This window comes from Astyanax mexicanus, chromosome 1, assembly GCF_023375975.1.
Source record: "Astyanax mexicanus isolate ESR-SI-001 chromosome 1, AstMex3_surface, whole genome shotgun sequence".
In the NCBI taxonomy this organism is placed as follows: Eukaryota; Metazoa; Chordata; class Actinopteri; order Characiformes; family Acestrorhamphidae; genus Astyanax; species Astyanax mexicanus.
This window is the reverse complement of record NC_064408.1, coordinates 28,401,610-28,419,056: the sequence shown is the minus strand read 5'-3', so window position 1 is coordinate 28,419,056 and position 17,447 is coordinate 28,401,610.

The window sequence follows — 17,447 nt, the reverse complement described above, 5'->3', positions numbered from 1 at the left end:
GAATCCGCAGTTATTGAGTCAGCAAAGCGATGGCCACCTTTTTTTACATTCTATGTCTCAGCACTTGAGGAACCTCCTCTGTCTACAACATTGTGGCAAGTTGCTTTGGCTCCTAAACACATTCGCTTTCCAATAACATCACACCCTGTGTAGAAATGTAGAAATGTGTATGAAGGTAGGCTATATTCATAGAGTAGGTGCAACACCTGAAACACCTGAATTCAATAATCGAGAAATTCTGAATATCCCAAAATTGTCTCAGGGTGCTTCCGTGTCTATGCTACCTTCTGGCTCTCTCCCATTAGTTTCTCTCTTTGTGGCAGGACACTGATGCATGTCCAACCTAAAGGTTCTTCTGTGACCTGTCTGGCCAGGGCAGGGTTGCCAGGTCCAACTAAAATATCCAGCCCAAAGTCAGTCTAAAACCCGCCCTTCATAAGCTTAAACTAAAAAGTGCTGGGAGAGTAAAACCCGAACAAACAATAACCCAAAAATACCCCCAGGTGGCCAAACTGGCTATCCTACATGGCCATGGTAGGTCCCCCTAAACCACCCAAAACACACCCCCTCAATGCCCTGCTTGCCCCCGATTAACATAACCCCACCCCTACAGACACACATAAGCACACACACACAAACACCTCGTGACGATCGTCACAGTATTCTGTTTTTTAAAGGTATTTATTATCAGTATTGCTATTTATCCCAAAGGCATTAATACTATTGTAATATTAGTGTTTTGTTGGTTCTTTTATAACAGTTTTATATCCCAGTCAAGAACATTTAATAGTAAGATAATTAACTAAAAAAGAACTGACTTTTACTTACTCTTTTCTGTTCTTGCCCTTTCTGAACTCTCGTCTCTCCTCTTTATGGTTTGATTTCTGGTTACAACGTGATTTCTCTCTCTCTCTCCTTTTTACACAGTTCTCCCATATCTCGTTATGTTCTACTGGTTCTTACTGTTGTAATCTTCCAAAAAAGACTGATTTTAGTGTCGACTTGTACACGTTTGCACACCATGCTGATGCAACTTCCAAAGCAACACACACATTTTTTTGTTTTGCCGGCAGCAGTAATTTTTTTAAAGTAAAACCTTTGAATTTTCAAACAAGCCCAATTTGGCGGGAAAACTGTGAACCTGTCAACTATGGGCCAGACACTTATTTTATTACCATTAAACATAACTGCAATTTTATTAATTTACATCACCACTAATACGATGCGATATATGTACACCTGAACATATTAGACCCCTGTGGCTTTATATTGACTTTTAATCAATAATTTATAAGTAGTGTGAGGAGAGAAAAATTATTGTTTTCAGACTGAAAACTTTCCCTACAGTGTAGCTCAAAGTGGTGGAGAGAGCTTTAACGTGTGGTGGGGATTTTAACTAACTCAAAACTGAGAAATAACTTGCTATTTATGCTCAAAACAAAGGCTTAAAAGATAACTTTTCAAGTTACACAATCTTGCACATGCACAATCTGAAATAAAACAAACATATGATTGTTTTGCATTAAAACAAAACTGTAGAATCTTAAAATCATTTTACCGCAGGGCAGAAATAAGCAGAGTATTTGCTAGCCCACGAGCTACAGCCTGCTGATTAGTTATTTTAGCCCCACCAGAGAAATATGAGAGCAAAGAGGCAATGAGGTTACCCACCATCTTCCTTCCTTCCCTGCAACGGTCCTCTACTGCAGAAGATCGTTAATTGTGTGTGTGATCATTAACTGGTGTGTGTGTGTGCGGGGCTGATCATTAACTGTGTGTATTTGCTTGCACAGGTGAGCAGCAAAAGGTTCAGACCACCATTAACCCAGGCCTGGAGAAAGCGAGGCTTGGGACCACCATACTGCACCGGCAGCTTGTGCTAATAATTATGAGATGCCAATCAAACAAGCCTGTCGGAGAGGCCTAATTACACCAGTCGTTCTTTTGCTGACCTGGCAATTAGCATTTTTAACACCGCTAGATTTTTTTTTTTTCTCTATGTCTTCACATGGCGTGGATTCTATATGCTCTTGTGTACAGTACAAATATCACATCGCACACATAAAAGACTGGTGTCAGATAGAAGCATACACCACGAAGCTGTTTGACAGCAGTGTAATGTGCCAATTAAACAATTGCTCTGGCCGTGAATGTGTTTTTATAACAACCGTTGTGAGGTTGGGCAAGCAGACGAACAGAATGTTAGCACCCATGGGATATAATATAACTTACAAACCTCTTGCTGGCAAAGTCAATGACTAAATTATAGCCATCATCTCCACAAAACGTCTGTTTAGAGCATATGTTGAGAATCTTATCAGCAAAAGGCCAGTGTAGCTGCAGGATTTCATTCAAACCAAGCAGGAGCTCACATTAAAAAAACTAAAAGACTAAAGGCCCATCCACACGTATCAGGATTTTTTAAAAATGAAATTGATAAGCTGACTAGTTTAATTTTCTCAGTCCAAAAACTACGAAAAAAAGAGTTTAAAAACAACTCCAATCAAACAAATCCATCAATACTTGGCAAGGACTGATTGACATAGGGGTGTATTTATGTGGGTGAGAGCAGGTGTGTTCAATATGCCGGTGATTTATTTCATTTGCACTTTTGTTTAAAATATGGTCAAATATCTAAATTCTGTTAACATTTGCATCTCATTCTAAAGCATGTTAAGCAGGGCTGGTATATTTTATTATAACAGAGCAATATATGTCAGATATTATTGTAAAAATGCCTTAGAGTGCACAGCAAAAACAGGAGAGTTGAAATTTCAGACTTAAACAGCTGAGAGTTGATTTTAGGTATTTCAGTGTTAATCCCACTAAACCCGATAAATACTGGCCAACTCCACAGAGATTTAATGAAACTCCGCCCAGTTAAACACGTTATTTGCATAATGGGTGTGTCCCCAGATCCTAACTTACCATCAGTGTGAAATCTTGCCCACCAGGGCCACCTTCCATTGGGTATTGTGTTATATTTTGTTTAATGGTTGTTTGTCTAGCCAATATATTGTAGGCTTTAAGAGCAAGTTACCATCCTTTGTACAGTAAATTGTGATAAAGTGTTGGTAATGCACTAAGAAATACAATGGAAATTTACACGCTAACCTGTCCTGATTAATAATTAAATAATAAAAAGTCATATCAATTGACTAATCTTCTTCTCATTTATATATATTTTTAAACTCTTTCCAGTGTTAGTGTAACAATTTAGGAAGTTAAAGAAATACAAATGTGAGCTAAAAAGGAACTCTGGCAAGGTGTTAAATGTTTAACTATTTTGAAAGTGTTGATTTAACTCCAAAGAGTGTGGGCCTATATAAACCCTGAAAAAGAGTTAAAATCAACTCTGTGGAAGTTAATTTACACTTGCCTTTTTGCTGTGTGTAGTTAAGACATACATTGATAGTCTAGAATCTTCTGAAAATTATCTCTAGCGTCTTCAATATATATATTTTTTTGTTTTGTCATTTTTGGATATACAGTATTTTGGATTTACAGCATCTGCTACTTGACTAATCATTACAATGAGCTTTAAATCTATGCCAAATATTAATTAATGTAATTAAAGAAATTAATTTAGATTAATTTATCACAGAGAATGTAATTAGTTAGATTTCTTTTAATGCATTAAAAATGCCTCACCTACTTAAATGAGTTCACAAGCATGCCTATTTATTTACCCCCACAGCCCAAAAAATAAAGTAATCAATAAAACAGACTGACCATTTTTTTATGATACAGAAAAATCCCACACATTTTAACTTGATAATACAAAGCTTATAGCTGTTGCGAGCTGTACATTCCATGATGCCTTCTACAGTTCTGAAAAGATTCTGAAGGAATGCGCTTGTGAAGGCATTAACTCTCCACAAATACGAGGCCAAGTTCAGTGCACTTAAAGTTCAGAACAGTGTCAATGACATGGAGGGGTTCACTTACTTTTGGAAATTCCATTTGGAGAATCCATCCTGATTTTTTATTTCACAAAAAGAGGAAGAGAACATTGCATTTAAATAAGAGAGACTCTGGAAAGTGAAATGCTAGGAATGGAGAATGAAAATCGATGAAAATGTAATGGTTTCATTCTGGCACGGATCAATGGGCTTAAAAGAAAGCATTTATGCGGCTGGTCATTTCAAAAGTTGAACAGAGGTCGTGAGTGGCACACGGCTGCCAGCTCCATGCTAACAGCTTTGCCACTGCAGCAATAAACCCTCTACATAACGTTCTTTATAATGTGTTATAATTTCATAATGCAGGGACCAACAGAAATGCTCAGAAACAGCAAAAACTTGGAATAAAACACTGCTGAAAGTTTTACTGAAAGTTATGAAGGATTTTTTCCTTCTACAGTTAAAAAAAAAACTGAATGAAAAAGCTCCTTATCTGAACATTTTTTGGGCTCAGTAAAACACGTACATTAGAATATATACAAAAAAAGTAGTGGTATTATGTCACTATTATATTATTACATCATGAAGCCATTGTCTTCTGCTGTTAAATAAATAAACAAATAACAATTTGGTATATTCAGTATGTATTTATATGAAACAAAAAACGGTTGCAGCCTGCTGTTATCTGAAAAGCCTATAAGATTAGATTACAGAACAATAGACAGTGGCATTACCATTTTAACACAAATAAATACTATTTACTTAATATTTTTGCAAGTGGGTTCCGGCGTTCTGTAAAAGGCTGCCTAAAATTTAAAAAAGTTATTATTTTATTATTAGTTATTTTGTCACCTGTGAAGCTACCAGGTTTAGAACGGGTAAGAACTGTGCAGATAAGACAGATAATGTATCTGATTGTATTTTTATTACTATAGCATTTTTTTGCAAATTATTAAGCAGTGACACTTCATAAACTTCAGTTATTGTATTCACTAGATTTGACTGATACATAAGTACTATAACATTAGTTTTATAGAAATGTACACAGAGGAATAAGGATGTGCTAATCTTTTAGCATGAAGCTCCTCTTTGAAATCACATTCTGTAAGGTGGAACTAAAAAAAATTCACTAAGAAGCTGGCATTTTTAGTGCAGCCATGTTCGTTTACAGCATATAAAACATAGAAAAGTATACAGAGATGATGTGCTGATTCACAGAAGCTCTGCTAGAACGAAGTTTAAAATGAGCCCACAGAGTTAACAAACAACTCTATGTTGTATATGTCTGGCAAACTCATATTGATTAGGTGTTGTGATGTGTTTTAGCTGTACATTGTGTGCTGGGGAAGCTGATTAGATTAAATAATGGAGTAAAAGCTGATTGCTGAATTACATTTGAAGCTTAGCTTTAAAGGAGGCTAAATGCCCACCCAACTTTATTCTAACAGAAAAAACCCGAAATAAAAAAATAGGTTAGTAAAATCTGCCAAAAAAGGCCAAATTATTTTATTCACTGACAGCTTATTTTTTTTTTTTTATTATATTTATTTAACGCTTCCTTAACCAGGTCCCTTAAGATTGAAATCCTGTTTTCAAGGGAGACCTGGCCAAGTCGACACACCACATCAGACAATACACACAAACACATTCAAAATAACCACAGAACAAAAACGAAAATGCACAATATAGTCACAGAATGCAGCTCAGGAATAGCATTTGCATGCTTCCATCACAAAACTTTTTAACAAAGTTTTGAACTCACTCAAGGGGACCAAATCTTCAAGCTGTAATTTGTTTTGAAGGTTATTCCAAGACCGTGGTGCAGAATGGGAAAAAAACTTTTCTGCCAAATTCTAAACTAATCTTGGAAACCTTGTAGAGCAGCCTTCTAGAAGAGCGAGAATCATAAAAGCTGTTAAGACGTGACGGCAAAATACACAAATATGAAGCAGAGTTTACAAAGCTTTAGGTGAGCTGGTGATGGAATTGAACAAATTCAAGCCCTGGCTGGGCACGTCCATGTGAATCAAGCTTTGTTCCTCAAACAAGATCCTATATAAAACATCCCTTACTTTGTTTAATGACGTTAAATGAGAAATTCTTACTTTTAACTGTATTTGTTTACGTCCATCTGTTGTATTGTGATATGGGGCTCTATCGTTCACCCTGCGCGAGGCATGTTGCTATGCTCTTTGCTACCTTACACCCTGCCAACAGTCTATTTTCAGGCCTTGTGCCTATGTCGTTAAGAGACACTTCATTAAGGAACTTCTAATTAAGCAGGTCTGGCTGCTGAGTGGTGGTGGGGGGGTAGCTAACTAAGTTAAGTAAAGTAATAAAAAATAATAATAAAGTAATTAAAAAAAGACTTTCTTTTAAAGTCAAATGAGCACTAGATGTTAACCAACACAGAATTCTCTCCTGAAAACTGTTTATTTTGGTGAGTAAATCATTTCCGTTTATTTACAGCGAGCTTAGATTCCCAAATTTCTCCAGCACTAAAGCTGGGGCATTAGTATAAAGGGCTAACGACTAGCGGTTAGCAGCCATGGGCGCCTGACAGCTCTACACTGAGGAACCCTGAGTGCTCCAGTAAGCCAGGGTGATATTAGCCAGCGGTTTGTCCAATGTAGCTTGTTTTAACACGTAAACGCCTAGGCTACAGTCCAATATATTCCCCTCTGAACTGCTAAAGGGCTAGTGCGGTTAGCGGGTAATGCTAATGCTGCTCCAGCAGTACTAGCCAGGGTTAGCAGCAGGCTACAGGCCGATAATAGGAAACAGCGGTTAGCGGCTAATGCTACTCCAGCCTCGGTGCTGGAGAACTAAACTGAAACTCCTGTATAACACTGTACTTTAGCCACTGAGTGGCTTTACTGCTCCTTACAACCTGACTGGTCAAGTTTATTCATAAGGTGCACCAGGTTAAAAGGCGCACCAACGCTTTTTGGGGAAAATAGTGTGAAAAATATGGAAAATCAACACTGATGGGTCTAGTGGTCTGGAATTAATGAGTGTTCAAGGTAAATTTTTGGCCTGTTGCTATTTTGGCGGCAGAAAACACAGGTGCTCCACTGACCGATTTAATCCCTGATAACATTGCTTTTTTACCGTAAATTAACTGCTTGCTAACCTGCTGTGACGCGCAAAAGCACTACGCTGTTAAGATATCAGCGTGCCAAAGTCAGAGCACACCTGGATCTTAAAGGGAATGACAACTGACACACTGATTTGATGGCTTATTTCACGTTACACCTACAACACACTCATTACTAGTTAAGATAATTATGTTTGATAAAGAGAATGCCTTTTGCGTATTTCGAGCCGTGCACTGTTTATTTTTAGTGCCCTCATGATACCAAAGACGCACTGACACGCCCCAAATAAAGTTGCACGATGCGCAATTGACTGGTGCGCTATAGATGGCTAAAATAGGGCCCATGGAGTGTTAACATGCTTTGAGATGAATTATATTTTTATTCTCATTGCAAGTTTTCACAGTAAAAAACAATATATAATAGCTGTAATACCATTGTAATTAACGGCAAACTCAAACTGCACTTCCTGAGTGCAGCAAATTATTTTTATTATTATTTTTTTTTTACAGTTTTTTACACTGCAGATTGTGCTTACATGACATGACAAGACTGGAGGCAGAGCGAGGTAGAGCGAGGTAGAATGAAGGTGACATCCACAGGGAGCATATACACCAAGCTACAGTAACTCTTAGTAATTTATAGTAATAATGGAGTGCAGTCAAGCCATGTGCCAAAAAGCCTTTTACAGGAACTTAAACTAATTAATCATATTTCACACCAATATCGAGATATCCAACAGTGTAATCACATATTGCGTGTTTTGTTCTTATAATATTCTGATATTCTGGTGTTATTAATATTCCACTAGGCTAATTATATGACATATGCACACACAGGCCTACACACATTCCATACCTTGTTCATCAACCACACTCATTAGCATGTGACACCCCAAATACAACATTATTCACTTTCATTGCCTGTCACTTTTAATCACCGTATGCAATTACACAATGTGGGCGTGATGCTGCTTCCATTAGCTTATGCTCAGAGTCAAAAACAGGACCAAGTGCCACACAGTTGCTAAGGTTGCAGCCTCGCTCCACCACACATCGCTCCACAGATCACAAACCCATCTTCTGATCATCCCGAAATTTCTGCTGCCTCTGGCCTCGCCAAAACAAGGGATACGATATGAAAGGCATTGCTGGCTCATGCTTTGATCAGACTGGCTAGTTAATCAGCTAGTTTTGCTTTTTTTTTTTTTTTTTTTTTTTGTCTTGCCGGGGATCATATTAGGACAGCTTTCAGCAGTTCACATGGAGCAATGTGAAGCGACAGTGCATACACTATTAGCATGCGTTGTGTAACCAGACTAAATCGGGCTCGATTTCCCTGCACTATCTCAGCTCAGTGGATCTGCATGGTGCTGGAGGTTCGAGTTAAGCACCCTCGCTGGCAGTACGGATGAACCTACCACTACGATCAATGATCCACGTTTACACTGTGTGCACTGGTCACCCAACAGAGCAAAGTTACTCTGGCCTTAAGCAAAGCAAGATTCCTTCGGGCACCCAGACAACAGCTAACAAAAAAGACGACTTAAAACTCAACAAAAATGCCCCCTTTAACCTTTAGCATGGGTTAGAGGCAAAGACAAAAAAGAGAAAAAAGAAGGCAAGCTCAGAAATAAAAGAACACCGTTACCGTTAGAGACCCAGGCAGGGATGAAGGAGGGGGCGCAGGTTTTGTTTGATCATCAGTATTCTTTGGCAAAAAAACACTGCATAAATTTGGCAGGAGCAGCCCTACTGCAACTGCAGCTCAGGAAGTCGCAAGGAATTAAAACCTCAGTGCATAAGCACACTTCATTTCCCAGCGCTACATGGATAAGACAGCTTCATACACTCTAAAAAATAAAGAAGGAAAAACAGGAGTAATGTAATAAAGAAAGAACAAGCCCAGCGTTTGTCCTGGAATACCCCCCTGAGCTGCACTTTTTTTTTTTTTTAGTTTATTTTGCTCTTACCATCTCATCTGATCCAGTCAAATTAGCTCCATAAAAGGCCCTTACTTTTCAATAGAAGAAACATGAAGAACCCATAAATGGATATTTAGATATAGAGTTTATACTGTGTATAGATAATCATCTCCATAGAAAGGCAAGGCCAGTAGACTGAGACGATATAACAAGATTTTAAAAAATCCATATCATGATATTGCAATATTCCTGAAAGCATTAAAGTCTATTTTTTATTAATTTACTTTTTATAGTTTGTTTTTCGTTTGCAGTCAATAAATATGGTGCACTTTAGTTTGGTAGATTTTTTTAGTTTGTTTTTACATTACTTTATTTTTGATACAATTTAGATTTTTGTATGAATTTTTGTGTTTAATACAAAAAAAAATCAGGGTCTTGACAAGTTTATAAAAGAGACTATTATAGATCTACTATTATTTTATTATTTTTAATATTTGTTTTGCTGCAGTAGTATATATTCTTGAAAAATGACAATATTTTGTGATATCGCCAAGAATATCTGAAATATCGTGATAATATTGTAGGGTCATATCGCCCACCCCTACTGGCCAGCAGTATTAGAATTTAAATGCAATTAGAATTACTAATAATTAAGTATTAGCATGGCCTGATTGTGGGTGCAAGATGAATATGACACTTTATTTCCAAAGTTTCTCAAACCCTACAGTCACATGTGTATCAGAAATACATTATAGAAGGCATTATCACCCACAGTGGACAGCGCCATTGATGGTAATGATCGAGACTGGCAGCATCTGGCTCAAATTGTAAAAAGACTACATTATTTAGCTTCCATAGGACATAGCAAAAGTCATAAAACACAATACTAGTTCCTGTCCATTGATTTTTATAATTGAATTTCAATGAGTCTGATCTGAAAACTAATTATAATCTAATTATACCTTTACACAATGGAATGGAACGTATTATGAAAATCACAGGGCCTTCAATATGCCACTAAACTCTCTACCTCTAACCCTAGAAAAGCATCTGTCCACCAAGCTTCAAGCTTATACATCCCAACAACAAAGAGAATAGCTGCTTCAGCACTTCACAGCCATTTCCCAGCGCTGGCACACAGGCAGGAGGGAAGGGAAGTGCCTCTGCCTGATGGCTCTGACAATAAGAGTGTGTGAGAGATAAAGAGATAAAGAGAAAGTCAGAAACAGAGAGATCAACAAATCTGTTGCACTTTTCAAAAACATGCCTCTACTGCAGGAGTGTTTGCAGGAGAATAATCCCTACTAGTGTGGCTTTGAGTGTGGCTTTGAACATTGAGTTCCTGCAAGGCATGGAAAGTTCGATACTTTCTCAAAACAACACCAATGTAGTAAACAATTTGATTCTGCACAATATGATGCTTTCACTACTGTTTCAGACTATAAGGTGCACTCTCAATGAATGTCTATTTTCTGGTCTATTTTCATACATAAAGCGCACCAGATTATAATGCACATTATTGGACACTAGTAAGGAACAGGGGTGTCGCCATATTTTTCTTCTAATTCAGCAGGTCTCCACTCTGGGTGGTGGTGAGCAGGTAACTAATTTAAGTAAAGCTAAGCTGATTAAACAAAACTGTAATTCTTAAAAAATACATATATTTTTAAGTTAAACTAGCGCTGGATCTTTATCTACACAGATTTTTCTCCTAAAACTGTTTATTTGGGTGAGTATAGCGCTTCCATATATTTACAGTAAGACTTACTTCCACTAAGGCTGGGTGCAGCAGCATTAGCATAAGCGGCTAACCACTAGCACAAGCAGCAGTTAGCACAAGTAAATGCCACCTGACAGTGCTACACTGAGGAACACTGAGTGTTCCGGTAAGCCAGCGTGAGTCCCACGTAGCTTATTTTAACACGGTAAATGCACAGCCTACAGTCCAATATATTCGCCTCTGGACCACGAAAGAGCTAGAGCTTAGCATGGTTAGCGGCTAATGCTGCCGCAGCAGTGCTAACAGGGGCTTAGCAGCAGGCTGATAATACTCACCTCTGAACGGCGAAAGAGCTAGTGCTTAGCGTGGTTAGCGGCTAATGCTGCCGCAGCAGTGCCAACTGGGGCTTAGCAGCAGGCTGATAATACTCACCTCTGAGAGGCAAAAGTGGGGTTAGCGGCTAATGCTAATACTACTCCAGTCTCAGTGCTGGAGAACTAAACTGAAACTCCTGTAAATCGCTGCACTTCAGCTTTACTGCTTCTTACAACCTGACTGGTAAAATTCATACATAAGGCACACCGGATTATTGATTATTGGCATTGCCAGTTTTTGGGAAAATTGTGTTATTTTAAGAAGTATGTTAAGTGCGCTTCATAGTGCGAAAAATATGGAAATCTAATTGTCTGCGTATTTTTTTTTCATCATCTATTAAAGATGTTTACCCAACATAAACAGCAAATCCAATATTCAAAAGATGCTATTAAGCCCTCCACTGAAAACACAACAACACTGCAACAGAAACAACATGGCTAAGCATTTGGCTGACGAGCACTCGATTTCTACAAAAGCTGAAATGTCTTCAGGGTAGCAAAGTCAAAGGCTAGCATGGATAGCTTTCATGAGTCATTAGTGAAATATTCTGTTGAGAATTTGCATCTATTTTTGCTCCAGGGAGATGCTAGTTTTTCATCTCATCATATGAACTCATGATCCTGCTACAATAATTGTTTCGATTGCATGGCAGCTATCTAGCACGTAGCCTTCTTAATCTGAATTAAAGTGGTAAAAATGAGTGTTTAAAACAGAGAAGTGGGTGTAGAGCTTAACCTCAAATTATAATTTCTCACATTTTGGGCAAATCCATGCATTTCTGCCTCTAGCTGTGAAGCAGCGACAGTGTTCACTACCTCTGGCCTACCCTGCATTCACACTGGCAGGAGACAAGTTGCTTGTGTCGCCCCACGTTTGTCTCTGGTGGGTGTTTTTGAGGCTATTCACGCTGTCGGGGGTGGGTGCGATGTGGCCGTGATGTAGCCGGTTATCATGCTACCAAGCTACATTTTGAGATTTCCACTACTTTCGTCCAAACTTTATTTCCAAATTATCTACAAATTTGCCCTTGAATTTGTTAAAAACTGCATAATATAAAACGATTATAAGATTATAAGCTTTTCTGCCATCTTCAGAACCACACTGCTGAGGATATGAGCAAAGTACTGTAGAAATCAAAAGTTCACAGAGCAGAAGCTGCAGACCTCAAATTCCCTTCAAAGTGATTGGTCTGAAGAATTTGTTGGGTCGCCTGTCCCTCTGTCGCCAGCCTGTCCAAACAGAAGGGGATTCAGTCCCATTTGGATTTGGGACTAAATTAACATGGGGTGCTGGGGTAAGCTTCTTCACAGGGGCTCCTCTGTTATTTTCTCCTGGTCTGGATCAGCCTTACCTGTGTTTTTCTCTCTCCTCCTCCGAGAAAATTACATGCAGAATAACCTACTATTTTCACCGAACTCAGCAATTGCCTGATCATTTTGTCCTGTTCGGATTCACATCTTTGTGTCTTCCAGGCAGATGTGACCTCATGATTTTTGGCCGCTGCTGAATGCCATATTTATTCTCCAAGCACACGCATCAGAGCTCCTCTGGTAGATATTAAACACTTTCCAAATGGCTAAGAATTTTTTGGAAACAAAAAGGAAATCAATTCTTGTTGAAATCAGCATCTCTGACATGCAAAAACTATTTACTATGTAGCCTCTATGGAGACGCCTTAAAAATAAATGCATTTAGGCCTTGGAACATGATAATTAAGTTGTAGGGATGACTACAACTAAGGTGTGAGAATGAGATGAGAGTTCATTTCTGGCCATGTAACTTAATTATCTCGTTCCTACATCTTAATAAGTCATGGCCACGCACTATTCTTTTTTTTTTTTACATGATGTTATTGTAGGGGTTCTGTAGTTTACCTCTGTTGATTTACTGTCTAGATAAGTTAGATGTGTTTTAGAAGTTTATCACTGAAGAGATAATAATATACTCATCCTATCCCAAATGGGCTTTTGTCTGTTTATTTTTTCTTAAACAGACAAAGAATCTCTGCATCTGTCAAAATCGCTCCCGTCTCTCCCACATTCAGCTCTGCCTGCGATCTCCGGTCTCCAGCCTACATTGCCCAGAATGCACCACACTCACCTGATCACATGACACTGCACAAGGCACCACCAGGAAGTTTATTAGAATACTAATAACAGAATACTTAGTATAAATAGCCCACACGCTCTTTGCCAAGTATTGACAGATTTATCCTCGTACAAAGCTTTACCCATTGTCTGTGTTAGCTCTCTCGATTTTTACCTTGTTAATTTTTACCGACCCTGATTTTTAGCCTGCCCTCTGATACTGCCATGCTGTGTATGACCTTTGAACTGTGCTTTGTTTCTGGTATGTTTAACCTTCACTGCTGCTGTTTACCGGTATTTGACCTTCCTCGTTTTGACTTCCCTTTTGTCTGATCCTTTATCTAATAAAGTATATTTTTATTGGCATCTGCGTGTGTCTGAGCCCTGTCAGATTTTGACACAAACATGCAATATCTGAACAAGTATCATTGTAATACATAGAAACTGCATTTGTTTTCTTTAGCAAGGCCTCGTTTAAAAATCATAATCAAACTTTTGGAATCTAATGTTCATTCAAATAAATGGTTTACTTATTGTTCATCAGTTAATTGGAGATAGCTGTAGATGCAGTTCAAAGCTACTCAAAGCAACTGTGTAATGATTAAGACACTAAGATAACTAGGAATCAGACACTGCTAATTTGTGGATGTTAGCCTTTTAGCTCCAGTTCAAAATTTAAGACCCAAACATTGAAACCCAATCTAGGATTAAAAACAATTCTGTAGATTAGATGTTTTAATGATTTGTAAACCAGTGTCTCACATTAATGTGTGTTGTGTTTTGGTCACTCAAAAATATATGTTTGGGTAGAAAAAAGCTTTATTTGTACAGTGCCGTCCACAACCACAAGGTCACTTTGAGTAAAGCACAGTATCTTAACACAGAAGTGAAAGGGATGGAGACAGAGATGAGACAGAGGAGAACAGAAGTACTGTTTAAAGAGGAATTTCTTTAGAAGAGACTTAAAGGAATAGAATCATTCAAAGAGCAAAGAAATGAGGAGGGAATTTCACTGATTAGGAGCACTGAAAGATCTGCCATCCATTGGGAGAGTCTGGAGAACATTCTTAAAGAGGGTTTTTTTATTCAAAAGTTCTCTATTCAAGCAATGAATCTACATGGAACGCTGTGTAAAACGCTTAAATGTGTTCATCTGCCAAAACTGGTTCTTTACATAAAAAAATCTGTTATTTATGAAACTTTTTAAAATGGGCAATTAATAATAAAGTTAATTAAGGCATCACAATTAGTAATGGCTGAATTTAACAATTTTACAAAGATGAAAAAACGCAGCTTGGGTGACTTATATAAGAGAACAAGTTCACACAGTCTTGCAGACCTAAACTACTGTATTTTCCACACTATAAGCTGCGCATAAAATCTTTTAATTTTCCCCAAAAATCGACAGTGCACCCCTTATGTATGATTTTTACCAGTCAGGTTGTAAACAGCAGTAAAGCCAGTTTGCTGAAGTACAGCGTTATAAACGTGTTTTAGTGAAGTTTCTCCAGCACCGAGGCTGGAGCAGTATTAGCATTAGCCGCTAACCACAGCGCTAGTTCTTTCGCTGTTTAGAGGTGAGTATATCAGACTGTAGCCTGAGAGTTTACTATGTTAAAACAAGCTACGTAGGACGAACCGCTCGCTGATAGCGCCCTGGCTTACCAGAACTCTCAGTGTAGTGCTGCTGAGTGCCATTTATTAACGCTAAGCGTTGCTAACCGTGGCTAGCTCTGCTACTCACCACGGCTAGCGCTGCTGCAAAGCTCGTTTGACTTTGAAGGAAAATGTTTTTTGTTTAGAATTACAGTTTTGTTTACTTAGGCACTTCTCCAGTTTCCCCATTAGAGATGAAACATGGTGATCCCGGTTCCTTACTATTTCCTTATATATAAAAATAGACCAGAAAATTGACATTCACTGATAGTGCACCTTACAAAACAGTGCGCCTTATATTCCTTAAAATACAATATTCTCCTAAGACAGCTGTGGGGGTCTTCCACACCCCCTCTAGTAGGGTATTCTAGTAGGGTAATGCTAATTCAGACTCATAAAAAAAAGAATGGAATCAGAACTGACCCAAACCCAGTGCTTGACCCTTTGCAGGAAAGGGCAAACAACCAAGAGGGAGGGATTGAGCATGATCCTCCCACGGAACGTCGGAGTCTCCGAGGACACTTGTGCAGTTAATTAAAGAAGGATATGGATGCTCAACCACCTCCATTTATACGCCCAGGTCCTGAAATGGCAGCACAGCACATCTTAGAGAAGGGCAGCCTCAGGGGGGGTCACGGCGGAATGGATAAGGACGAGCCGCTAATCGCTAATGTTAAATCCTCCATTAAAACAGCACTTCTCCCAAAAAAGCCAGCAGGTCAATTCACAAGCCTGCCCTCAACATTCACGCTGAATTATCTGCCTGCTACCTCAACAGTGGAGCACTTAACATAAAGCTAAAAGGTAATGCACGCTAGATGATCTCTTCAATACACATCTTACCACAATTCTTGAGCGGCTCCGGCTTTTTTCCCCCCAAAAGCTGATCTAATTGCACTTCTTCAGGCTGGTGAAGAATCTTTTGGAGCTATTATCATTTCAAAGGATAGTGCGCCACTGCACCGCATTACATCTGCAAGAGATTACTCTGTGTGCATTTAGCTAGGATACAGCCTCAATTCAACTCTCTGTTTGAACTCCATATAGGATGGACTTTCTTTATCTAGGGTTTACAAGATAATTAAGGGGAGGATATGTTTGAGATGGGTTTGATCTTTGTGAGTGCCATGTCTATTGAATCCACTCATAAATGACACCACATCTTCATTACAAACAAAGTGGCATCTAATTCAAGGCATGAACTGTACCCTGACTAGTGAAAGCAACATTTAGACCAGAAACAACTACACTGATTCTAAAATTAAAGCAAAAACAGCCCATAAATAACAAAAAAAACACTTTTGCCCAATTTAATGTGTCACACTGGCAAGATACCAGACAGACACTTGCAGAGACAAATCACAAATGTTACTAATAACATGACTACACTTACAAGGGTACAAAAAGGGTTGGCAACAAGGCGATCAATATTACAGGCAAGGCAAAGAGAAAAAAATAGAAAACAAAAGGGGTCGGTAACAGGAGACAAAAACAATGGAACATGTTGTAGAAGGAAAACTAGATTAAGGACAGGGTGAAAGTGAGGGGCATAAATACTGAGGAAGCCAGGTGTGTGCAATAAGTAGCTTGGTGAGCGGGAACACCGTAGCTTTACGTGATCAGTAGGGTGTGAGAGTTCTTGTGTGGGTGCATGTTGGGAAATGGAGTCCATATGGGAAAACTCAGAGTCCGAATTAGGCAGGCTGACATCTTCAGGACTGGCAAATGAGGGTTGTTGCTTAGGATCACAAGTTTGAATCCTGGGTCATGCTCTCTCTGTATGAGAAGATGGCACTCTTTCCCTTATCGCTCCTATTGTGAAGCTGGCTGGCACTGGCATCTTTTGGCCGATATGTCAAAGCTGGGGATACAGCGCTTTCCACTAAAAACATTTGGCAGCCTGTGTATGCCTGAAAGGGCGCTAACTAAAAGCAAGATAGTAATTTCAAAAATTTGCAAATAACAGCACAGGGTACTCAAGGTACCATAAAGAACGTAGCTGTTGTGTGTTTTAGACTGTATACTCAAGGTGCTGCGTGAGCGCCTTGAGTCTATCTTCGTTCCTACTCTCATCTATGAGAAAACGAGGTCACACATACGGGCGGACGAAATGGGTTTCCTCAGAAGGGTGACTGGGGTCTCCCTTAGAGATAAGGTGAGAAGCTCAGTCATCCATAAGGGACTTGAAGTAGAACCAATGATTCTTTGTGTTAAAAGGAGCCAGTTGAGGTGCTCGGGCATCTGGGACCCTCTTTAAGGAGCTGTCCCTGTCACATTGAGACTACGGGGCAGACCTAGAACCAGGTGGAGTGATTATATCTCCACTTTGGCATGGGAAGGCCTGGGAATCCCAGGTTCCAGGTCAGAGTTAGACGATGTAACCTGGGACATGGAAGTTTGGGGCTCCCTGCTAGAACTGCTACCCCTGCAAACCCTCCTCGGATAAGCGGTGGTTGATGGATGGATGGATGGATGGATGGATGGATGGATGGATGGAGGTGAAATGTATGGCTTAATATACAGAATAAGTTAAAAGTATACCCTTTTACCTCAGAAATTAAATATAGGGGCTTGCAAGGTGGCTACCATGTTCCAGACATACTTACTGGGATATTCTGGCATATGTCATTCACCTACATTTAATTTCCCTTTTGTTACTGGAATAAAAGGATTTCTTGCAACTTTTAA